The sequence below is a fragment of the Phyllostomus hastatus genome, unplaced genomic scaffold (assembly GCF_019186645.2).
Source record: "Phyllostomus hastatus isolate PE091 unplaced genomic scaffold, TTU_PhHast_1.1 phas_scaffold_317, whole genome shotgun sequence".
NCBI lineage: Eukaryota > Metazoa > Chordata > Mammalia > Chiroptera > Phyllostomidae > Phyllostomus > Phyllostomus hastatus.
Window position 1 is genome coordinate 10,719,332 of NW_025334023.1, and position 25,595 is coordinate 10,744,926.

At 39.5% G+C, this 25,595-nt stretch overlaps 1 protein-coding gene and 1 pseudogene across 2 annotated transcripts in view; both read right to left on the bottom strand.

The window, feature by feature from the left end:
• Positions 1–20,719, bottom strand: part of RAB30 (RAB30, member RAS oncogene family) — a 75,565-nt gene extending 54,846 nt beyond the window's left edge. The window contains exon 1 of one of the 2 annotated variants that reach the window (XM_045817922.1): positions 20,571–20,719. The gene's annotated coding sequence lies outside the window, so the exon portion shown is untranslated. The remainder of the gene's footprint in view (positions 1–20,570) is intronic. The other variant, XM_045817923.1, reaches the window with a different exon arrangement.
• LOC123805406 lies at positions 6,113–6,945 on the bottom strand (annotated as a pseudogene).
• Positions 20,720–25,595: the final 4,876 nt, after the last annotated feature.

Consider the following 25,595-nt stretch of genomic DNA (forward strand, 5'->3'; position numbering starts at 1 on the left):
TTCTCCTCCTCCTCCTTCTCTACCTCACCACCCTCCCATTATGCCAGGAACACCTCTCAGTACAGGTAAAGTGAAGTTAAATTTTATTTTATTTTTATGCAATTAATTGCTTTTTATCCATATCTGTTTAGTCTTAAGGTTCTGTATTACAAAACATCATTACTTAATATTACCCCAGTAAAATGTGAAGGTTCTGGGTAACTTTCAAGAATTATCTCTAATTACATTATTTCTTATGGGGAAAGTTTGTTGAGTACTTGTTGGTTTCAGCACTTGTCAGGAGTTCTGGAACAAATTAACAGTGAGTACTGAAGTACCACTGTAGTTTATTTGGAACCTTATTTTCTTTCTCAGTGATACATAGAATAGTCATACATTTTACAAATGATGATGGCATGGATTCAGTGAAATATAATTGTTTGATTTAGCTGTGGAAAGATAACTATAAAACTGCACTGAATTTGCTGCAAGAGTAGAAACAAAAGGAGAGGTTAGGCCTTTTCAGTGGCTAGCAAGTGGAGTAGCTGTCTCACAATGATTCCTCCTAAGAGCAGCCCCAGTGGGGCTCTCAGTGGCCAAGTCTATGCTAAGTGACCCTGCCCTTTTGCCCACCACTAACTGGTTCAACAGTGGTCACATGACCAAAACTGAGCCAATCCTTACTCTGAGAATTTTTATTTGGAGCCAGTAAGTATATGCCAGTTGTTTCTGCTGCTAACAACAGTGATTAAGAGTTCAGGAACACCCAGGTTGTAGGGTTGATTCCCAGTCAGTGCACAAATAAGAATCAACTAATGAATGCGTAAATAAGTGAAACAACAAATCTGTCTCTGTCTCTCTCCTGTCTCCCTCTCTCTTCCCCCTCCTCTCTCTCTCAAAAATCAGTAAGTTTTTTTTAAAAAAAGTTCAGGAACAATCGTAGCCATGCTCCCTGACATGCAGGGGAGAAGCAAAAGCAAGAAACAGAATCTTGATATCATGTGAGTCCCTTCGTGACTCAAACAAGCTATATGCTCACCAAACCTACTTCTTATACTTCCTGCAAACAGACCATGTTTCTCAGCCTATTTACCATTATGTGGGGTCTTGGACTGAGTAGTAATTGATGGAATGAGTACAGAAATTATATAAGCCACTTCTAGATCTGGCTCATAAGAACTTCTCACACAAGATTCTTCAATCTCCTTCTCCACCTGCAGGTTAAAAGGAGAGAACTCTTAGACACCTAGAGGAGAAGAGATCCACAAGATGGAAGGAGCCTGGATGGCCTAATCGGGAAACACCATGTTCAACTGCTACACAACCAATAATGTTTGTGTTAAGCACCAAAATGTGGGAGTTGTTAGGGCAGTCTTGGTTCCATCTGCACCCATCCTTCCCATGGTTACATGAAATATCCCAGTGTTCTTCCCATAAATTCCCTTTGTCCAAGCTGGTTAGAATTGGGGCGTCTTTCATTTATAACTTAAAGAGTTCTGAGGAACACAGTCAAGAAGAATAAACTTTAAACATTTGAAGTGGCAAGAAGAAAGAAGTAAGCAACAATCCCCCAGTGTTTAGGGAACACCTAGAAAATTTCTCAGAACGCAGTAATAATTCCAACACACTGATGACAATACACAAAAGGCTCTTCACTTCCCAAGGGCCACCAGCTCTAAAATCATGGACCAGTTAATAGTAAGATACTCTCTCTCCAGTCTCATTCCATTCCCAGAAGCATGTACCAAGTTGTAATAGCCCAGCCTTAGGGCTTACCTGCTAGCGGATACCATCAGGAGTCCTCAACCATACAGAAACCTAACAAGCAAGATAAACCTCATTTATCATAGATTACCAGCTCTGCTGTCCCATGATTTATTGGGAATGGATTGACATAGAGCTCCAAGAATTCAAATAATTAATCTTGGGTAAATAGGTCTGGGTATAAGCGTACAACCCTGACCAGAGTTTTTAAAGATAAATATTCAAGAATCAACAAAGCTTCTGGGAGCACTTATAAGACTATAAATGAAAAGATTACAAAAATAAACAGGAGAATGATGCCATTAATCCCTACTTGAGCAATAAAAGGTTGCCAGTAACTGGGGGCTGGTGATGACAGAGCATGCACCCTGCTCAGTTTCCAGAAATGTTCCTCATTAAGCCAAAATTGTTTTATAACAACAAGCATTGACATCTGTGATATATTCTACCAGCTTGTTATAAATCACTTTTACACTATACATTGAGTTATCTGACTCTCAGAACAGTATGAAGATGAGATTGTCATCAGTCCTTCATTTACAGCTGAGAACACAGGCTCAGACAGGCCAAGTGCTCATGGCCTCAGGATTTGTAACTTCAGCCAAGACTTGAGGTCCAGTGTGCTAACCCCAGATCCTCTGTCCATTTCACTGTAGCCCTAACTATGGAGTTCCAGGGCCGGGAAATGCCCTGGCTGGACAAGACTTTTTCCCAGTGCCATAATTCTTGAACCCATGTTGGAGGTTAGTTTTCTCTGTTTCATGTAGCCATATGTGGGAACTTTCTGGGGGTTAAAGGGCCTGGGATAGATGTCTGGCCTGCCTCCAGATCCAGCTGGGAAAACATTTCCTTACATAAGACACCATAGCTTATGCCCACAGGGAGACCTTGAGGGAGGAAGAGGGAGCCTGAGGCATGGGTTAGAAGTGCTGAGACCTCCATGAGATTTTTGTCAGAATCTCATAGCTGGAGGCCTTGGAGAACTAGACAACAAGGTCTCCTGGGACTTGAAAGATAGAATCCAGGGCAAATGAGCTGAAGGTACTCTTTGTTGGAGAGGGAGAGGGTATCAACTACATAGACTTAGTTGATCTCAATCAGCATTGTGTCTGGTGATTTCTATGAACCACTTGTAATAGACAAATTGTCAAAATCAAACATTCATATACTGTCTGGGAAAGGCAAAAAAGGGGGAAATAATTAACATTTTAGTAAGAGCCATTTATCCCCGGAAGCTGGTGATCCACCAATTCAGAAGAAGGACACAGGCAACTGAGGGAGCTGTCCTTCAGCATGGTGGAAAATGTGAAGAGCTGGACTCCCCTGACTATTGTCACTTCCTGGGCTCCAAGGATGAGAAGGAGGCCCTGTACCACAGTGAAGTTTCTCCAGAAATAGAAAATCCAGGATCCTGAAGGAGCATGGGGTAGTGTGAGGTGCAAGGTTTTGATTTAAACAACTTGTGCTGTCTGTAGTTAGCTGTGACTTTAAGCAAGTCACAACCTCTTTAAGCTCCAGTTTCTATATCTGTAAAGAATAAAAACACCTATCTTGCAGGACTGTGGAGAGAATAAAACAAAATTATGAATCTAAAGGGCACAGCACAGTGCATGATACACAGTAGCTGCTCAGTGAATGTTAGCTCCTAAGTTTTCCCCCTCAACCTCACTTCAATTCTTTAGTATTGGAATTCTAAGTTAGTCATTCTAATTATTATTAGTCCACCAGTCCTTAGTAATTTTGAGAGAATCATGTATATTATCCAATACCTTGACTATTTCACTTGCCTCTTTGAAATATAACAATCTGTGACTTTGGTTGAACATATCAAATAACTCTGGGCCCTTGGGTCACTTACTAGTCTACCTTATGCTTCCTAAATTCTAAGAAAGGAAGGAAAGGGCAGAGGGGAAGGGAGAGGGGAGGGGAGGGAAGAAAAAAAAACTCCTAGGTCTCTTAACTTTATAATCTTTCTCTAATCTGAAAGAGAATCCAAACCTTATACATCTTCAGCACACAGCTGTACTTAACAATGATCAAATTCAACTACACTTTCCACAAGGCTTAAAATAAAAAGGAGTCCTGACTTTACCAATGTTTTATTGAATTTAATAAATATGGCCATAGGGACAACAAGAAGGATGAGGTTCTTGTAGTCTTCTTTATTATCCTCCTGATTTCTGGAGTCATTTCCTCTTGACACCGTCTTATCCAAAACAGGGTCAGGCGCCCCTCCTCTATGCTCCAGTCTTCTGTATACACCACTACCAGCAATATGACCAGACTATACAATAACCATCTATTTCATGTCTCCTTCACTAGGTCACAATCTCCTTTCAGACAAGAATAGTGTTCTGCAAAATCTCAATTACCCGTACCCACCAGCACAGTACCTGGTATATAACAGATAATAAATTAGTGTTGGATGGATGAATTGATGGATGTATGGAAGGAGAGATGGATAGGGTTTCTAATCTGGGAAAATATTAGAAATAATTTGGACTAATACAGGGTCCTCATTTCACAGATAAGGAAGGAGCCTCGGAGCTGTAAGATAACTCAGCCAAGGTAGCCTCAAAAGCAGCAAGAAGAGGACAAGTGGTGGCAGTCACATGCCATTTTGACTGTGAGTTCAAAGACAGAGATCATTTCTCACTCACCCCAGGGGGAGGCAGTGTAGCTTGGAGGACACAGTATGGGCTCCAAGGCCAAGTCTTGTTCCTGCTACCTATCAGTCATGGGACTTTGGGCGAGTTACTTCATCTCTGAGTCACAATTTCTGCATCTGTTAATTGGCACTATTAATAACTTCAGAGTTGTTGGGGGGTATTAAATCTGCCAACATATATAAAGTGCCTAGCATATTTAGCACTGTGTGCTAAATAAATGTTTACTGGATGAATCATGAATGAGTCCCTGTCCAGCATAACACAACCTCATGAATATGGTTTAGACGTTGCATTTAAGTCTCTGCCCACATGGAAGAAGGCTGAGACACCCATAATTACAGAACCACGTACCTGGAGATTTGTTCTTTGCTAGAAATGGATCTTAAAGCAACACCAAGTAGCCTCAATAACTTTTCTCACTGTTCCCTTCACCTGGGTTGCCCTTCCCACCTTCCTTATTGCTGCCCAAATCTTACCCATCTCCCAATGCCCAACTGTATCCACCATATCTAGGAAGCCATCTCTAATTCCTATAACTTCATTAGATCTTCCTGTTTCACTAATTACAGTAGTTTCATTTGTGGTAAGATACATATAATATAAAATTTACCATCTTAACCATTTTTACATGTACAGTTCAGTACTATTAAGTATATTCACATTGTTATACAACCAATCTCCACAACTTTTTCATTTAGCAAAACTGAAACTCTGTACCCATTAAGCAACAACTTCCCAGTTGCTTCTCCCCAACCCCAGCCCCTGGCAACCACCATTCTACTTTCTGTTTCTATGAGTTTGACTACTCTAGGTACCTCATGTAGTCATCATGTCGAAAGTGGAATTACACAATGTTTGCCCATTTGTGTCTGGTTTATTTCACTTAGCATAATGTGTCCAAGGTTCATCCACATTGTAGCATGTGTCAGAATTTCCTTCCTTTTCAAGACTGAATAACATTCCACTGTATGTACATACCACATTTTGCATAACCATTCATCTGCTCTTGGACACTTGGGTTGCTTACACCTTTTGGCTATTGTGTATAATGCTGCTATGAACATGGGTGTACAGGGGTGCATCTGCTTTATCTCCTCAACTTGAGTGTGAACTTCTTAAGGGCAAAGACTGGGTCTCGATCATCTCTAATAGTTCTCAAGGTGCCTGACAGGTGACTGATACTCAATGAATACCTATCAAGTAAATAAGACAGAGAACTCTGCTCCAAACACAAAGTGAAAAAATAATCATTTCCACACAAATTTGAAAAAGGTCAGGATCACAGCAGAAAAGCAAGGCTTTATAGTAAGACAGTCTTCATTTCTGATCCTGGATCTGCTTCTTACTAGTCATTGGATCTTACGCATGTTATTGATACTTAAGCTCTCAGAGCTTTAACTTCCTCATATGGTTTTTGGTTTTTGTTTTGTTTTTTAATATTTCAGATCTTTTTTATTTCTTCAAATGTTTGTTTATCAGGAGTAACTGAAATAAAAATTATAATTGAGTCCCACCATCATCATGGAAATGGCTTTAAGAAAAAAATGGTCAGACAAATATTATTGCCTCCCATTTTCAACCAGTAAATTGTTGCTATTGATAAATAGACAGTCAACAGTCTGTCAAAAATGCTTAAGGTATGTTACATAGACAACATGTCTGTGCACAGGGAGTGGGGCGAGGAAAGACTAGGAAATAAGTTACATGAACTTCTTGATTTCATCATACAAGACAAACACAAAAGCACCACATGCCTCTGAGAACATTGGACCATGAATGCTTGAAAAAAGCTTCGCCTCCTTCATCACGTGCAATCTTGCCCCAGCAGTCAAGTGTGCCTTGTACATGATATCAGTTCCCTTGTGCCTGACTGGATCATCACGTAGCAAGAAACAGTGTCAAACAAATAGAAGTCAGCCCAGCCACCACTGTGACAGACTGTGCAATCATCCAGCTGATAAAGATATGAGTATTCGCAGGAACTGGAAGCATTCCCTTTGCAGTGTCATAGACCAAAGCAGGCAGCTCAGTAGATGATAATACCCTGCACAGACATATTAAAGCCTTGGTACAGGCCCTGTATCCCATCAGATTTGTAGATCTTAACCAAGCAGTCACTGAGGCTTTCGAGTTCCCTTTCAGCTTCAACTTTGCCCACATCAGCTGCTGGATGGGCAAAATCAAGAGGATACACAAAACACAATGAGGTGGCCCCAGCAGCACCACCTGACACCAGACGCTGCAAAGTAGCACCAAAACTGGGTTCTCTGGTCCATACCACCCAGGAAGATCTGCTTATACTTACCTTTGAAGTCAAAGTTGATAGCATGGGTGGGGAAGTAGCCAATGACACTGGCCAGGTTACCACACCAGAGGGACAGGACTCCCTGCTCCTTGGGGTTATGAATCACACAGTCTATAATGCCCTTATATTGCTTATCTGCTTAATGGGTGCTACTACTGTCTTGGAGATGGCCACAGCCACTCCACCTGCCAGGAAGTCCTTCATAAAGAACATGGCAGCATCTCTCATGTTGAAAAGAAAGAAGATGCGGGAGGCTGCAGGACTAGGTTTATAACTGACTGGGACTCTGGGGCTCTCCTCATGTGGTTTTGCCATAATCAAATGCTATATGTAAACTTATGTAAAGTAGCACAGTGCTTGGTGCATCATAAGCTCAAAAACTGTTTTCCAGTATTATTATTATAAAGTTATATAATAAAAGTCATTTATTGTGCATACAAACATGTCATTTAGCTTCATGACCATGATTAACCTTAAAAACAAAAAGCATGCAGTATTCTGAGACCAAACAACTTATGGCAAGTAATAGTCAAAACAGACACTATCATAGCAGTAACAATGAATCCAGACTGGTATCACTGAAAGTGGAATCTTTTTTAAAAATATTTTACTTATTTATTTTTAGACAGAGGGGAAGGGAGGGAGAAAGAGAGGGAGAAAAACATAAATGTGTGGTTGCCTCTCGTGTACCCCCTACTGGGGACCTGGCCCACAACCCAGGCATGTGCCCTAACTGGGAATCGAAACTATGACCCTTTGGTTCGCAAGCTGGCGCTCAGTCCACTGAGCCACACCAGCCAGGGCTGAATGTAGAATCTTGAGCTATACAGTTGCAACTCTAATAATTGGAAATGTTGTCACTTCAAAGGGATAGACCTAAATGTTATACTTAGGATCACCTCACTTAGCAAAGCAGCCTGTCCAATATCTCATATATGTTTTTTTAATCAGGATTACTTAAAGTTTTTTTGGTGCCTTGGCTAAATCTATTTTGAGTTTAATCAGTCATGTTTTAAAGCTTTTAGCAAAAAGATGAAAGAAAGAAATAGATCTTTATTACTATTTCAGAAAGAAATATTTATTTCAATCTGTCTGAAAGGAAATTGAACTCCCCACCCTACTCCCAGTTCCTCTAGGACATGAATTCCTTTTGAGGTTGCTATCTGAATGTTCCAGACCAGAAACATTCCTTCCAAAGTTAGCTCTTAGAAAGTACAGTTTTTAAGTATTAGAAGAAAAAGCTTCTTAAGCTTCTTTTTGTCTGACAAAACAATTAACATTGGGCATGGCTAATTAAAACAGTTCTCTGAGACAAAATCAGAAACTTGGTTGTGTGGTGGAGGAGAGAGAGGGGAAGGAAAAGAAAGGGTAAGTGGAAGTTGCCTGAATGCTAATGCTGGCCCAGATATGGCTCCGTGTGAACCACCCCCAACTTTTCTAGGCCAACCCTGACTTCATGTAAATTTAACACTACATAAAGACGATCTGTTAAATGGATAACTAAATGAGATTGATATATAATATATATTTTTGTAAGACTGGGTAATTCAATGAATTTATAAATAAAGAAAAAAATTATTTGTCAGACCATCAATTCCAATTTTGGATTCAGAACAACACTGTCACCATATGCCATGTGTCAATTTTAATTTGGCTCCCATGCAATGGCTAAGAGCTACTGGCTGCCTTACCCATCCAGGATGCTCACATGTACCGTGAGACCCGCCAGGTGAAGGGCACCATGCTGAGACTTGACACACAGAGCCCTTTTGAATACTCACAACCACCCTGCGCTCTAGGTATTGGCTTCTCTCCTCACTCCTTTTTCCATTCTGAATTAACTTTAGACATACAAAAAAAATAGAAAAATTACTAGGAATTCATATATAACCTTCACCCAGACTACCTAAATGATATATTTTCCCCTACTTGCTTTATCATTCTCTCTCTGTAAATGGATTTTACATTATCATTACTTGCAATTTCCTTTAAAATAAGGACATTCTCTTATAGTTTCACACTATGATGATCAAAATCAAAAAATTAGTATAGATATACTATAATCTAACCTCAACCCTTATTCAAACTTCACCAATTTATGAAATAACGTCCGTTATAGCAAAAGAAAAAAACCTTCTCTGGTCCAGTCCAATCTAGGATCACATGATATATTCAGTTTCTATGTGTCTTTAGTCTCCATTAGTCTAGAACTGTTCCTCAGTCTTTGTCTTTCATGAAATTGACATTTTTTAAAAATATGGTCCATTTATTTTGTAGCTTGTTTCTCAATTTGAGTTTATCTAATATTTCCTCGTGATTAGGTTCAGATCATGCATTTTCAGCAGGAATATCGCCCAAGTTATATGTCCTTTTCAGATGTTGATTTGTCTTATCACTGGAATTAACTTTGATCATTTAGTAAAAATGGTGTCTGCCACCTTTCTCCAATGTAAAGTCACTCTCTCTGCCTTCATGATTAATAAGCAGCTTCAGAGCGTTAGATTCCTCTATGGTAGATGAGGAATCTGAGGCTAAGAGAAGTTGTAACTTGCCCAAGATCACATAGATTAAAAATGCCAGAACACAAATTCAAACTCCAGACTGTAGCCTTCCATACTAGGGTTTCTTCCGAAGCACCCCATGCATCCGAGACTGGTCACCAGTGGCTAAAACAACCTTGTCTAATGCTCTCACGGTGTGCACTGGGGACACCAATGTGAGGGCATCATGTCCCACAGAATCCTGGTACTTCCCTGGTCTTAAGAAATAACATGGTACTAGCCACTCTGTCTCTAGAGCTGTTTCTAAAGTACAAGAATCTTTATGTCAACACTATACCAAAGCCCCAAAATCTCTAGGCAATGAACCTAGGATAACACTGGAGAAGGAAAAGTCAGCTGGTATGTAAAAGCCGAAGAGGAAGATGTATATGCATCAAGACACCAAGCCAAACAAGGAAAACCCTATGGCTAAGGCAATCTTACCACACCTTGACCCTTCAGCTGGTCATCTTAAGCTTCTCTTTGAGCTGTCACTTCTTTCTATCTTTTTCTTTTAATTTTATTTTTGGAACAGATATTACATTGGTAATATATTCGTATAGTCCAAAACTCAATGTGATATGTCCTTTAGAAGGGTTATAATAAAAGAAGCAGATAATAACAAGTGTTAGCAAGGATGTGGCAAAATTGCTGGAGGGAATATAAAATAGTGCAGCTGCTTTGGAAAACAATTTGGCATTTCCTCAAAAGTTCAAACATAAAGTTTCCAGTTGATGCAGCAATTGCACTCCTAGATACAGATGTAAATTAAATAAAAGCAAATGTCCACTTAATAACTTGTATGAAATGTTTATAGCAATACTATTCATAACAGTCAAAAAGTGGAAAAAAAACAAATGTCCATCATTTAATAAGTGAATAAACTGTGGTATATTCATACAATAAAATATTATTTGGTAATAAAACAAGAATGGAGTACTAATCTATGCTACAACACAATGAACCTTGAGAAGATTATGCTAATTCTTTAATTTATATGAAGTGTCCAAAATGGGCAAATCTACAAAGACAGAAAAGATTGGTGGCTGTCTGGGGCCAGGGCCCTGAGGGGAGGAAGATGACAAATGACCACTAATGAGCACAGGGCTTCTTTTGGGGATAATGAAAATGTTCTAAGTTAGTCTCCTGGTGATTGCACAATTCTGTGGACACAGTAAAAACCACTGAATTGTACATTTTAAATGGGTGAATTGTGTGATATGTGAATTATGGCTCAATAAAGCTATTTAAAAAGTCAGCATTATATAAAATAGTAAATGTTAAGAAATCTCATTACACACATACACACCACTCACTCCTACTGCCCTATGCCAATAACCACTTTGTTATTTTACATCCTTCCAGGGATGTAATTGAAATGTGGGATTTAGCCCCCATTTCTTTCACAAAATATAAACTGTTCTACCACCTTCCTTCTTTCACTTAATATATCCTTGGGAGACCTTTCCATACCAGTACCTGAAGAATACCCTAATTCTTGTTTGTAGTTTAATAGTTTTCCCTTGTGTGAATGTACCTATTTAACTGGTTTCCCACTGATTTACACATAGGTTGTTTCCAGTCCTTTGCTATTACCAATAATGATGCAATGCTTTTAACTAGGTTTCATCAGATGACCTTCTGCTCCTGGACTGCCAAGAAGCAGCATGAATAGCAGGAACAATTTCAAAGTTAGTCAGAACTGGGTTTGTGCCTGGCCTCATCTACTACCTATGTGACTCTGGGAAGATTACCTGCACTTTCTGAGCCTTAATTTCCTCACTTATAAAGTGGACAAAATCTCACCTACTTAATTAGGTTGCTTTTAGGGTTAAAATTAGACAAATACATACCCTGTGGCCAAATTTGAGACAATTTGTGTATCAAAATGCATTAAGGTTGAAAAAATGAAGACATAAGGTTGGTAATGGATTACAATACATTGGGTAGATTAAAAAAAAGGAAAAAGAAGGGATCTGAAAGCTAATCAAACAGAAAAACACCCATAAATATCAATTCCATAGATACCAATTGACCTAGGCAAGGATTATCAATAGATGATAATCCTTATCATTGGAGGAAGGTTATTGAGGAACTAGATATTTAAACAATCTCAAAGGATCACCCCATAAATAGTGTTATTAATTACAAATAGAAAAGGGTACCTTTACAATACAGAGATCTAGCAATACCACCTCACCCAAATGATCAAACCTCACATCACCAGTGATGTTACAACTTATATTATGTGTCACCTACTGTGATGCAAGGGGAAAGATGCAACATTCCCTATGGGGAATTCTTACCACAAATGTTTAACCTGAGACTAATAGTGAGAAAACAATCAGACAAATCTAACTTTTAGTCTATGGCAAGGCAACAGACTTGGAATCTTCAAGATTTCAATGTCTCCCTGGCCGGATGGCTCAGTTGGTTGGATTGGGGTCCTGTACACCAAAAGGTTGCAGGTTCAGTCCCTGATCAGGGCCCATGCCTAGGTTGCAGGTTTGATCTCTGGTTGGGGTGAGTATAGGCGGCAACCTATTGATGCTTCTCTCTCACATGGAAGTTTCTCTCCAACACACTCCCTCTCTCTCTCATTCTCTCTCTTTCCCTCCTTCCCTCCCTCCCTTCCCTTCTTCCCCCCTTCTTCTCTCTCTAAAAAACAAAATCAGTAAACATATCCTCAGGTGAGGATTTAAAAAATAAAATTGCAGTGCCATAAAAGATGTGTTAAAGGAAATTAAAGAGACACAACTACCTTGTGTAATCCTTGACAGTGTCTTGGGTTCAAAAAAAGGTTATAAACAACACTGGAACTGGGAAAATCTGAAAATATTATTGCTTTAATGTAAAGTATTATGGTTACACAGGAGAATGTCCTTGTTCCTAAGAGATACGTGCTCCAGTGCTTAGAGATAAAGTGTTGTGATGTCTGCAACTCAGTTTTAAGTGGTTTAGAAAAAGAAGTGTGTGTGTGTGTGTGTGTGTGTGTGTGTGTGTGTGTGTAGATAAAGAAAGCAAATGAATCTATATGAAGGCTGTATGGGGTGTTCACTGTAATATTTTTGCAATTTTTCTATGTTTGAAATTTCTCCAAATAAGTTGGGGGAAAAATAAATAAAATATATAAACCATCTGGCACCCAGAAGATGCTATGACAGTTCTCATCGCGGTTTCAGCTAACTCAATAGGGGTAGAAAGCTCCTATCCCTATGCCTGTAGGTAAAATGAACCACATTAAAGTAAAGGCCACCAGGCTGTCCTGCCTTTGTGAAATTCATATTTTGATCAGAAGGCAAGGCAAGAACAGGAAGCAGCTGCAGAAGCACCAGTTTTGGTTCCAGAAAATCTACCTAGGGCCTACATCTGCAAAATTTTTTAAGCTAGGTAACTTAAAAAAAAAGTTACTTAACCTCACTAAGAGTTGTTTCCTCATTTATATGGAAAAATTGAGCTCAACTCTATGCTTAGGACTGAGGAAATAAGACAGCATACATAATACACCCTTGTAAAACATATTTTATTGAAGGCTCTCTTTAAAAAATAGTCTCCTAGAATAAAAGCGGGGAAGAAGGAAAACTCCTGGATGGCACCAGCTTTGCTTCCCTATCAGAACACCCAGCACAGGACCTTGCATTTGGCTTATGCTCGCCAATATTAGTTAAAAGAAGGAACAAGAGACAACATGAGACACAGGTCTCTTGGGCTACAATTTCTGTTAAAGGAGCAATGAATATGAGCTGGCCCAGTCAGAGGCAGCAGCCCTTCACATCAGCCCATATTTACGTGCACATAAACTTGCCAAAATCTTTTGTACACGTTATCTCATCTGAGCCTCACAATAATCCCCATTTCATAGATGAAGCAACTGCAGCTTGAAAAGATGAATTGCCCAGTGTGCACACAACTCAAATTTGGGTTTGCTCCGCTCAGCCACAAAAGAATGGAAATAATTGGCTAAAAGAATGGAAATAATTCACAGCTCATGATTCTTACTATCTCTTCCTCGGGGTCTCTGCTAGGGCAGAGTGAGAGCCACTGATGGCTACTCCTAAACTCATACCTTTTCTACAGAATAATGTCAAAAATCTGCCCTAGGATTGGCTTCTATTGATATCCAGAAAGGTGAGCAGTCAGGCCTTCAACCACCTGCTTCAGATATTTTAAAAGTGAAGCTTAAATTCCCCTTTCTAGTGTTGAAGTGGTTGAGATGAAGAGGAAGTAGACAGAAGAGGTTTATTTTCATGGTGTCTACGTTTTAGTGAACTTAACCATAACTCAAAAATAAAATTTCCTGCAGAATTTTCTGGGGAAAACTCTTGGCGGCTTTATTCTTTCAGTTCACTTTTAAACATTATGCCGTGCTGCATGCAGGGATAATGTATTTTACTTCTCTCATCCGGAGGTCTCTGTGTTATTTACATATCAATCTTTATTACAACCATCACAAAAAACAGCAGGAACGCTGAAATTCCATTTATGGCCACTTTCTGTCCACCCACGGCAACTTCCTTCCCTTGGCGAGAGAGTTTAGGTCAAGTGGCTAATAGACTGGGCAAAGATATGCAGAAATGGCACTGTCAAAGACTGTTTATAAGAATTTAAATCAGAGGACACTTAAAGGGAACTGTTCAGGTCATTTGGCCTAGTATTTCTACCTAGTATTCATCACAAAAGGATGTGTATTCAACTGCTCATTGCAGCAGTGCCCAGGAACCACTACAATGGGTAAGTTAGAGCCAAATGCAAATATGTGGAACAAATTCCCAAAGTATATTAAGTTAATGAAAGAAAGCAAAGTAATATGTATTGCATATTAATATCATTATTTTATGTGGGGGGATGACAGAGGGATACACATCAAAATTTCAACAGTTGATTATCACTGTGGGATAGAGTTGAGAGGAACTTTTCCTAAGTAGTTCATTATGTATTTCTGTAATAAGCGTTGATTAATCTTTTGTCTAGAATCAAACAACGAACTTAGGGTAGATGTTTATGTGCCCCTTCTTGAGCTTTCCTTTTCACTTTGGAAACAGCTAGTTTGCAGCTCCACCTGCATTACTACCTCTAGTCACATCAAAGATAGAGTATCCACTGTACATGTTTGCGTTCTTATAGAACAGATAGGATCCTGCTTAGAAAGGACACAGAGATCACTTACAATATCCCCAACAAATGGTATTCCAGCACACAGACTGTTAAATACTTGCAGTGATCAAGACAATCACTACCTTCTGAAGCAGCCCTTGAGGTCCTCTAGCTTTGCTGTAACATTCCTAAAGACAACCTGTGAGGCTAAGCAGACGGTACCATTATCACATTCAAAGAAACTTACATTGTTACTGATTATCCAACAAGCTGCTCCCATTAAAATTTCCCTGGTTGTCTCCAAAATGTCACTTACAGCTTCTTTTTTTTAAGTCCATGATCCAGTCAAAGGTTGCATGTTGCATTTGGTTGTCACAACTCTTTGGTCTCCTTTAATTTATCAGATCAGTCGCCCATATATTTTGTTGTATTTCATTTTGTTTGTCTTTCATGGCATTGGCATTTTCAAAGATCACAGGCCAGCTGTTTTGCAGTATGTCCCACAATCTGGACTTGCCTGATTATTTCCTCATGATTTGATTTAGGTTAAGCATTTCTGGCAAGAACTCTACATCAGTGATGTTGTGTTCTTTCCATTGCATCAGGTTTTCTAGTTACACTAAGTTACCTTCTATTCATTTTGCCACTGTGGGCACTAAGCAAGCATCAGCCAATAAATAAAATATTTAAAACAATAAATAGCCCTGGCTGGCGTAGCTCAGTGGATTGAGCGCAGGCTGCGAACCAAAGTGTCGCAGGTTCGATTCCCAGTCAGGGTACACGCCTGGTTTGCAGGCCACAGCCCCCAGCAACTGCACATTGACGTTTCTCTCTCTTTCTCCCTCCCTTCCCTCTCTAAAAATAAATAAATAAAATCTTAAAAAAAAACAGTAAATACATTTGATGTTAAGAACAGCTACCATGAGCACCATCTATGCCAGGCATAGTACCAGACTTTCAAAACATATTATCTCATTTAAACCTGGCAACAATCTTGCAAAGAAATAGAGGTTCAAAGAAGTTAAGTAACTTGCCCAAGGGTACACACATAGTGATAAACGTGTATGCACATGGGAACTCACACACACACATAAACATATGATCTCAGGGGTTCATGGTCTCCCTCCATGGATCCTCCAGGGACAAATTAAGAACCCCTACCTTAAACTAATCTTGAGAAGGCCTATCTAGATTTTAAAGGCTGGATTCTGATGGGGAAGGAACTGAAAATAAAATATCTATGGTACATATAAAATTCTTCCATTCTTGGAAATGTTCTTATTTGGAGATGGGGCACATTTTCATCACAGCCAAGAACACAGGGCAATGATCCCATAAATTATTATAATATTAAGTATTTTTATGTTTGTCATCTTTTAACTATTATTCAACAAAATGGGAAAATGTAAAGAATTTTTCCTAAAGCTAAATATTTTTTTTATTTTAAAATTATGCTCTTCCTACAACTGTTGTTATTAAATGTCCTTTATGGGTTAAAAGTAAAAGGGGACATTTAAAAAAATATCTTTTTTTCCTTTTTTTTACTGTAGTTTTCCCATTACTAAAAAATATCATTATGACTTGGCTGGTTAGCTCACTTGGTTACACTGCCTTTCCACTATGCCAAGGGTTCAGGTTTGATCCTGGGTATACACATACTAGAATGCATAAATAAGTGGAACAACAAATATGTATATCTCATGAATCAATAACATTTTCAAAAATCTTTGCTATAGAAAAATTTTGTCATCAGCTCGCGCCCCCCCACACACAATTTTATCCTATTTTTTGTAACTTTACTTATCTATAAAATTCAAAAGGCTAAGACCCATTGATTTCAGGAACTATATACAATTAAATTATTTTTTAAGAAACTAACCTGAATAAAGGAAGTACAGATCAAAAGGAAAACAGATCTGAAATATTTCTTAATTTCCCCAAAAGCCATCCACAAAACATTTCAAAGGTGTCAGGTCTCAGGAATACATGTTAATTGATTTGTTAAAGGCATTTCACAGTTGACATCTGCATTACTAATTACCCTCTTCCAATATGTGGATATTTCCAGCTTTCGAATGGGCCTTTAGTGACCTAGATTAGTTCACTCAATCAACAAATATTCACAGAGTCCCTAATTTATGCAAGGTACTCTATTAGGTGCCTGGGGACAGTCTGGAGAGTTCTTTCTTGCCTCCAGTCTCAGGTCAAAGGTCACCAGCTTCTTTGTGGATCCTATCCCTTTCCCCAGGAAAGACTAAAAACCTCCCTTGGGGCTATGTTCTCCTACCAAGACCTACACACCTTTCTGTATGTGATTATTTGTCTTTCTCTCTCACCTGAGAAAATTCTTCCAAAGCAAATACTACCTTATTCAATGCTATCTTCCTGGAACAGTACAGATATAGCTTGTGATCAAGATAAATTTGTGGAATATAGTTTACAGATGAGGAAATTAAAGGTCAGGGGGAAAATATGATACGTCCAACATCATACAGCTAATAAATAAGTAGTACCTGGTCTTAGAATGAGCTCTCACCAGAGCTCTCTACTATTTCACTGTGCTGCATTATACATGCACACAGAATGAGAGAAAGGTCTTAGATGTCTTCCTGGAACTTCAAACTCAGGATGTCCAAAAGTCACTGCAAGTCACTCCTTCTTGAAAAAAGCCAACAAAAATCTGGTCCCCATCCAGTGTTCTCATTCTCCATAAGTGGCATCCCCAGTGGCTCAAGGCAAAACTCAAGTCATCTTGATTCTCTCTTCTCCCTATCCCCATATCCAATCAATCGACAGTCTTATCAAATAGTGTCTTTCTAATCTCTTCCCTTCTCTTCAAGCCCTCTGCCATCACCCTAGATCCCAGCCACCATCATCCCTTACAGAAACAAACAAACAAAAAAATGACTTACTACTTAGTCTTCACACATTCAGTTTGGCCAGTTCTCTCCAATCTCTTCTCCACTTAAGGGCCATGGTGATGTTTTAAATATCTTTCTACATATGTAATTTATCTCACTAATTACAGGCCTTTACTAAATTCCTGATCTCTTAGGATAAAGGCCAAAATTCCCTGTGCCTCAGAACATTGCCCACCTCTCCAGCCTCATTCTTTTTCATTCTGGTCGCTTCTCCCACATACTGACTGCCCTCCTTTCAAATCCTCATATTCACCACCTTTTCCTTTATACTTTGAACATGTAGTTCCCTCTGTCAGAAACCCTCTTTGTGCCCCTCCAAGAACTTCCCATTGACATTCTAAAGTAATTACACTCACTCAAGTCTCTTAAAACGTCACTCCTACAGGAAACTTTCCCTGACTCCCCAGACAAGGGGAGAGGAACAGTCAGGCACTCCTAGTCCACCTTGTAATACAAACTCCTGTGTCAGTAACATTAACCACAATTGCAAAAACTTGTCCAACGATTGTCTACCCTATTAGAATATAAACTCCATGAGGGCAAGAGAAGCTTCTCATTTCACTGATGTACCCATAGTCCTTAGAACACAGTAGCTGCTCAAATAATATTTGGTCTCAGAATAACAGGCTGGGGCCAGAGTGTAGCAGGCTATGACATGAGGCCAAATAAATGAAGAGGCAAGGATCATTATCCCTTTGCAAATATGTAAACTGAGACATCCTTGAATTGCATAGTTATTTAAGGTCAGAGAGGTAGCACTTCTCCTCCCTAAAACGCTAAAAAGTATGGCTGGGAGAGAGAGCATCCTGAAAAAAGAATACAGAAATGAGAAGGTGGTGATAAGGAGGTCTAGGATGACAGCTTCTGAATCTGCTTGTCACACTAGTTGCCTCTGGGCATGAAAATCTAACCACCAGACAGACTTTCCATGCCTAGAAAAGCACTGATATTAACAAATATAACTACCACTGCACCCTTCTTCTTAACAGGGGGTATAAAATAACAAATTTCTTTTACCCACAAAGGAGAAGAAACCACAGGAGAGAAAGATTTTTTATTCAAATGTCTCCCTCTCTCTACCCCCCAAAAAGGCAGTTTTGCCACCTGGATAGTGCTCCTCAGCAACCAAAAGAGAAGTGAAGGGGAAAAGACTACCTTCCCAGCACTTACTGGAACAGTGATAAAAAATAAAAAATAAAAAGAGAACATTTCATGTAAAGCATTTAAAAAACCTTGCTAACCAACTGTCAGTTCTTAACACAAGTAGCAATACAGTTGGCATGAGCTCTACTGCAACATTTCATTGTTCATGCTGCCTGGGGCCAAGTTATGTCTGTCACCGCAGCCACAAACCAGGCCAAGGAGTCAGGCTCATTGTTGCTCATGCTACCAAGCACCAACTCCAAGAAAAAGAAAAGATAAAGCCTCCTGTGGAATTCTGTGGAATAAATATTCACCCTATCTACACACACAGCCTGGAGTTTCTGGGTGAGGTAGAGCAGGGGTGGGGAGGGTATTCAGAGATTGGGAAGAGACTTAAATAAGTAGATGTGATATACTGGTGATAAGAGGGAGATTCTGAAACACAGAGGAAAAAATGAGAATTGCAAATAGAGAAACAGGGAAAGAAACTGAAAGAACTTCAAAGGATGTAGAAGGGTGCAGAAAGGAAGGTACAGGGGAAAAGGGTAAAGTGCACCCTAAAAAGCAGATAGTAAGCAACAGACAGAGAGAGAGGCAAAGCCAGGCAGTCCATCTTTCCCCAAATCCAAAAGCTGCTCATTGCATTCCAATAAATCACTCTACTACTAAGCTCATACAACGGTTTGACCTTTGCATTCAGTAACAAGAAGCATTAAAAGAAGCATCACCCAGCTGTAACTTTGGAGATCCAATGGTCTGAATTAAAAACAGACAAAATCAGTTCAGCAGCAGAAGACAACCAGTAAATACTTTCCTCCAATGCCTGGCTTGACTATAAAAAGGTTTGGCATTTTATTTTTTTTTCTTTTGTGTGTGTGTCTTTGTTTTTCTAAAAAGGCTTGGCATTTCAGAGTTAAGCTTAAAGTACTGGCATTTCTCCTTCTTCTGACATTGCAAGGGGGGGTGTGGTTGACCCCAGGACCATTCATTTCCAAGGTTGTAGATCTCTCAGCTAAGACTTGCCCCATCTGCTCTTGAGTCAGCCAGCTGTTTATCTCAAAGTAAAATACTTATTGCACTAATCATCCTAATAACTTACAAGACAGTCAACATCGTACCAGTCAAGAATGCTTTCTGTCCTGTTAAATGTGTCAGTTCCTTTAAAAAGAAAAACTAAAAACCACTACTATGCTCCTTGGTTTCCTTGGCCAGGATCACTCTTTAATGTGTACCTTTCAGTAATGCCACGTGAAGGTTAACACTGCTTCTAACTTTCCCTTTCCCCAATGCCTTTAAATTAACCCAGGTTTCATTAATGATCCCTTCTCCAAACCGTTATTTGTAACTGGTGACTGCGCCTCAGGAAACAGCAGCTCATTATGGTACATACCACTGCCAGTGGCAAGGAGCCTATTGCAATGTAATTTAAAACACTCACACAAGCACAAATCTGTCGGCTCCACTTCCAAACAATCCTGAAATCCTGCAGTCGGGAAAACATTTAACAAAAATGCTGCTTCCAGCAGCCTAAGAGAAGCTTCCCCAGATACGTGAAATATTTCTAACTGGCACGGAGTGCACCATTAAAGGACACTGTCACCTCAAATCAGCAGGAAAGGCGAGGTAAACGATATAGACACACATATAAATTAGAGCTCCACAAAACTTAACCTACTCAGAAGAAGCACTCTCATCTTAAAAACGAATAGTGTGTGCTCGCCCAAGCGACACAGAAATGTTCTAAAGTAGTGCGACCACATTAAATCAGTGTCTCCATTCCCCACGCATCACCCCTTCATACCCAAACCTCAGACTCGGGCCGTTTGTGACAGGACTGCAGTCTCCCACCTCTGCCTTTTTCTGATTTTCCAAGAGCACTTTCCAACATCCTCCCCAGCCCAGCCCCCTCTCTCAGCTTCAAAAAGGTTGAGGGGAGTTGCGACTAGAGAATTGGCAGGAATCTGTCCTCTCGCGGGGGAAGGTTGCTGGAGTTGGTCTTTGCAGTGACCCAAATTGCACAGAGCTTTTCGCTTAGCATCGCTTGCGAGCACCTCCCCAATCCTCCCTCCCCCACCATCTTCCCAAAAGAAAGCCTTGAGAATTAAGCGGGAGGAATAACTTGGTATAACCGTTTGAATAAATCACTTCAACTCACCTGGTTTGGGATTTTTCTCCCCACCCCAGGCATAAACAGAAATGAGTGCGAATGAGTCACGCACGCAACGTAAGATGGTAAGATGTCTTAAGTCCAAGGGCTGGAGTGAGTCCCTGCCCTGATGCCGCTGCTACTCTTAGCTCAGCTGGAGCGAGCGGCAATCACAAGCCCAGCAGCAGCGGTGGGGGGGGGGGGGGGGTGGATAGACCGTAGCACAATGAATGCAGTGGGGTTTTTGCAATGACATCATCTCTCTGTCCAATCGGCCCCAATAGCCATGCTCAGGAGCGCTGCATACTGGGAATTGTAGTCTTCTGACGGCCTGTTGGGACCCTGAGGCTATTGCCGGAACTACAATGCCCAAAATGCGCCAAGGTCGGACGCATCCAGAGCGGACCCAGGGAGTGATGGAAACTCTGCCGCCATGACAGGAGTATCGGGACGTTTCTGCGGAGCCGGGCTGAGGTTTTGGGGAGCGCGCAAGCAGAGTGGCAGTGTGTTGGGGACGGTGAGGTAGCGGACAAGCCTGTTGAAAATCCAGGGGCCCGAACCGGGGAACCGGAGAGGGGAGGCTTCACTTGGGGACAGATGTAGGGCGGGTCTGGTTGGGGGCGGCAGCCCGAGGTCGAGTGGGCCTCGTCCTCACGGTCCTGCAGGGGTTGCGTGGGCTCCCTTACGCCTCTTGCTCCATTTTCTAATTAAGGTACTGAAGGAGTCAGCTGATTTCTCGGCTCTGAGTATTATTTAGACCAGGTAACGGAACAGTTGGGGTGGTTGGTGCCTTTGTTGGGACTCGGGGACCCCGGACAGCGACCTTCGCGTCTGTGGTTGGAGAGGCTTCCACCCACTGATTTGGGCGATCCCTGCCAAATTTATTTTTAATTTCTTAATTTATTTTCCATTTTTCCTTATCCCTCTACAAGGTTTATGACTCTCGTTGGTTTTTCATACAGAATGATTTACAAAAGGGTCCAAAGAAATCGATGTTGGAAAGGTAGACAAGTGCTTTGGGACTGACGGTGCTTTGCAGCTGCAATTGAGAAAAGATAAGGAGCAACCTAAAAGAGTATACCTACCAGCAAAAGGAGGGAGATGTTGAAGGGGGATATTATTGACGCATGGCGATCGGTTCCCGAGTGGCACGCGTTCTTGGGTCAACCTAGAGTACACGCTAAAATACTGCAGAATTGAGGTGTTCATTAGCATGGATGAACATCCATGCTTACTTAAATTTGTAATACTCCATATTTACAACTACTTTAACAACTAATTTTTTAAAACTAATAACTGAAACCAAAATCACTGGTCTTTATTTTGTCTAGTATCTCGAACTGTTGTGGGGTTTTTTTTAAATCACTTGTGTTACTAAAACAATGCTCTTGTTTATTTTTCAGAGTCTGTCTACACTATGGAAAGATGGGAGATCTCTCCTCCTGAGTGTGTCTGAAGGGTTAAAAATGCTGCTATACTTTGTGCTCTTTTTCTTCCTCTCTTTTGCACTTTATTCTGAAAACAAAATTAATTAGTTACTTTGGGTCAGTAAGGTATGCACTTCAACCTGTAAGGAGTTGATACAACTGTAGCTGATAGATAAATTCTCTTACCAAAAAAGGCTAGGCACAATGATTACAAATGATAAAAAACATGGTAGGAATAGTCTCTTAAATGTATGCAGATAACTACAAAAACAGTTTTATGAACAATCATCTTATATGTCATGTTTCTGGGAACAAGTCCCAAGATGAGTGGGTTTGTTTTATTTTAAAACAAAGGTAATATGTATTGGTCTCATTTATTCATGAATACAACAATGGGAAAGGCTCATGCAAATAATTCTGTCATTCAAAAATACCTTTGCAAGTAATGGTGGTAAGTATAGGAAAAGGAAAAAATGTTTACTAGTTTCTTTCTAATCTTCAATATAACTAAAGAAGTGTTTCAAACTTAATAGACTAGAGAGGTTCACATTTAGGCTTATTTTCAAGCTCTTAAATTATTTTCATTCAGGCTGTTTTTGTGTCCTGTACAAAATTATAGTGAATTTTATTCATTTTATAAGATATTTCTTTATATAAGCAATAACTTCCTCAATTTGAGTTACTGTGGAGGAAATATTATTGGGGGAAGAAACCCCAACAGATTTCTCAGAAATCTCATGTTTGAGAAGTGAGACCTGTGTAATGCACTGATTTCTGTAATGTGTCATGTGTTTGGGTAGTTTGAAGTTTTTCCAGCCTTATAGTCGGTGGACATCTAACCATAAAGAAACAGATCTAGCTAACATCTACAAAAGACTCCATGGTTTAACCCTTAATTTATAGGGGAAAAATCTATACTGTTATTTTAGAAATTTTATTAATTTTTGAGGAGTTAGTCATATCAGCTTCTGCAACAATAACCTCGATGTCCCAGCAGAAACACTGGGTTAGGAAAACTTTGAAAAGTGGAATTAGGAATGCTTTAGGTAGATACAGAAACCTTCTTTTTTTTCATCTGCCTGAAGAGAATTAGGACCTTGTTTTCTGTTATAGGTAACTCATTAAAGAGTATTGTATTGAGTCAGTTCAGTTGCTGTTAGAACAAAGGTTAGGTATCAGGATCATCTATTAGCAGAGGTGTCAAACTCACTTTCACCGTCGCCACATCAGCCTCACAGTTGCCTTCAAAGGACCCAATGTAATTTTAGGACTATAAATGTAACTACTCCTTAACTAGGGGCAAGGAGCTCGGCGCTGCCACCAGGTAGAAAAGAGGTGCCCTGCTGACCTTGTGCTTGCCACCTGTGATCTATAGAACTCTAAAATACATTATTATTGCTCATACATTCCTGCCAAATTGTCCAGGACTAGAACCAGCTATTGTGTATTTTTTAAAACTACAGGTGACTGACTATACAGGGGTAGGGTAGAGTAGTCCTTCATATCCCATATTTGTGTTCTCAGCGGTATGTCACACTAGTAATAAGTTTTGGCAAAGACTTTAGGTTTATAACTAATTAACCCATAAATTAATTATGAAAATGTATAGATAAATCACCTAGGGATTAATTTATACTTGGTAGTTGGGGAGGGAAGGAAGAAAAGATCAATTTTAGCCTCGAGAATATGTACCAAAATATCTTGACTTACCTATATATTTTTTAGAGTAAGGGTTTAGTCTAATTCTAAGGAGGTAATAAGAGACACATCCAATAAGAGCTTAATTCTATGACAAAATTATGGTAAACAAGTCTCTAAGTGGAAGCAAACAAATATTAGAATTTTCTGAAAGTAATTTTTTAAGTAACTCCTTTCCCTGAAACCTAATTTTAAAAAATTTTTATGTTATTTTTATTTGGATACATGATATGTAATACTGTATCTTTAGCTCCAAATTTGACCCCAATACTAAATTTGGGCTTTTTACACTCAAAATCTTATAGCAGTCTTTTAACCATATCTGCTAAAGAATAAAGACAAGACTCCAGAGAACAAGCATTTGAAATTTCTAAAGCAGCCTCCAGATTCAAACAGGTAAGGGATCTATCTTTCGGAGGAGGAAGGTCCCTTTAGAGATGGTAAGTGAAAACAATGTAGTGTCTTGGAGGATAATATCAGTGACCTCTGGATTCCTACTGTTTTAGTTTGAAATCTTTTTCTTTTTAAGACTTTATTTATTTTTATTTTTAGAGAAGGGAGGGAGAAAGAGAGGGAAAGAAACATCTATCAGTTGCCTCTCTCAGTCCCCCAAGGAACCTGATGGGTTATGGAACCCTGTCTTCAAGATGCCACCCAACCCACTGAGCTACACCAGTCAGGGCTGTGAAATCTAGCAACATTCTAAACCTCAGTGATTGTAGGCTCCAGGGTATGGGAGAGGATTAACAAAATAATCTATGTAAAGCATTTAGCTAGGGCTTTGGAACAGGTGTGTGTATGTGTGTGTGGTTAGAAAGTAGATACCCAGTACATAGGACCCCAAAGATAGGTATTACCTCAGATTTACTCTTTAAACAATTCGATGATAAGTGAAACTTGCATGACTAAGCTGTAAGCTATATTACCAAAGTACAGCTTCACTTCTTGCTATGATAGAGGGCAATAACAATACTTTTCAGCCCTTACCATAAGGAATGTAGAATTCCCATTAATGAGTTGTGTCATTAAGATTATTGTAGTGCCTGAGGTGGCTGAAGTTAAAAAATTGTGATAACAGATTTTGCTTGTGTACCTCTGTAGCTTGAAAAAGAGTTGATTAAGACAGACCCTATCTTAATTGAGCATCACTGTAGTTCTCTAAAAGATAATATTCTAAATTATGAAAAATGTTAGAATTATTTCATGCTTTACACAGTTCTAAAGTAATACTTGTATATTCCAAGCCATGAAATTTGAGAGAACAGCTCTCTGTTGTCTGCCTTTCTATCTCTCTCTTCCAAAATAGAATCAATTTTCTTGTTTCAGAATTGAAATGCCAGCAACCCAAAAGTGATGTAGACCCAGCAGTTACATTAAAATTATTCTATCCTGATCACAGAGTTGAGATTAGCAAGCTTAAGGGGGAAAAAATACATTTTACCAGATCTTTTCAGGCACCACCTTCGATGAAGTTAAAAGTCGTCTACAATGTGCATTTCTGTAAGTGGACATGTGAGCATGCCATATGGGGTTCAGCAGTTGGAGTTTCCCAAGAAAGATTTTAACTCATGTAATAACTTTTTAACATTTCACATTTTACTTTTAGTTAATATTCAGGAATGGAAAACATTTTCTAGTCCTGTTTAGTTGTGTTTGTAGCAAATTGATACAGTTTTAGCTTCTGGCTTGAAAATGCCAATAAAGGTAAATGCAGTAAATACCCCAAAGTCAAGATTTAAATCAAAATGTACATAGTTAATTATTAACCAGAAAAATCTGCCCTCTTTCTCAGTTTTTATAGGTTTGGGTAATTAAAGTGTGTGCGCATATGCATGCAAGAACAAAACATTTATTTGCATGATAAGTATGTGAAAATGAACTTAAATATAATATGTTCATGAATATAGCC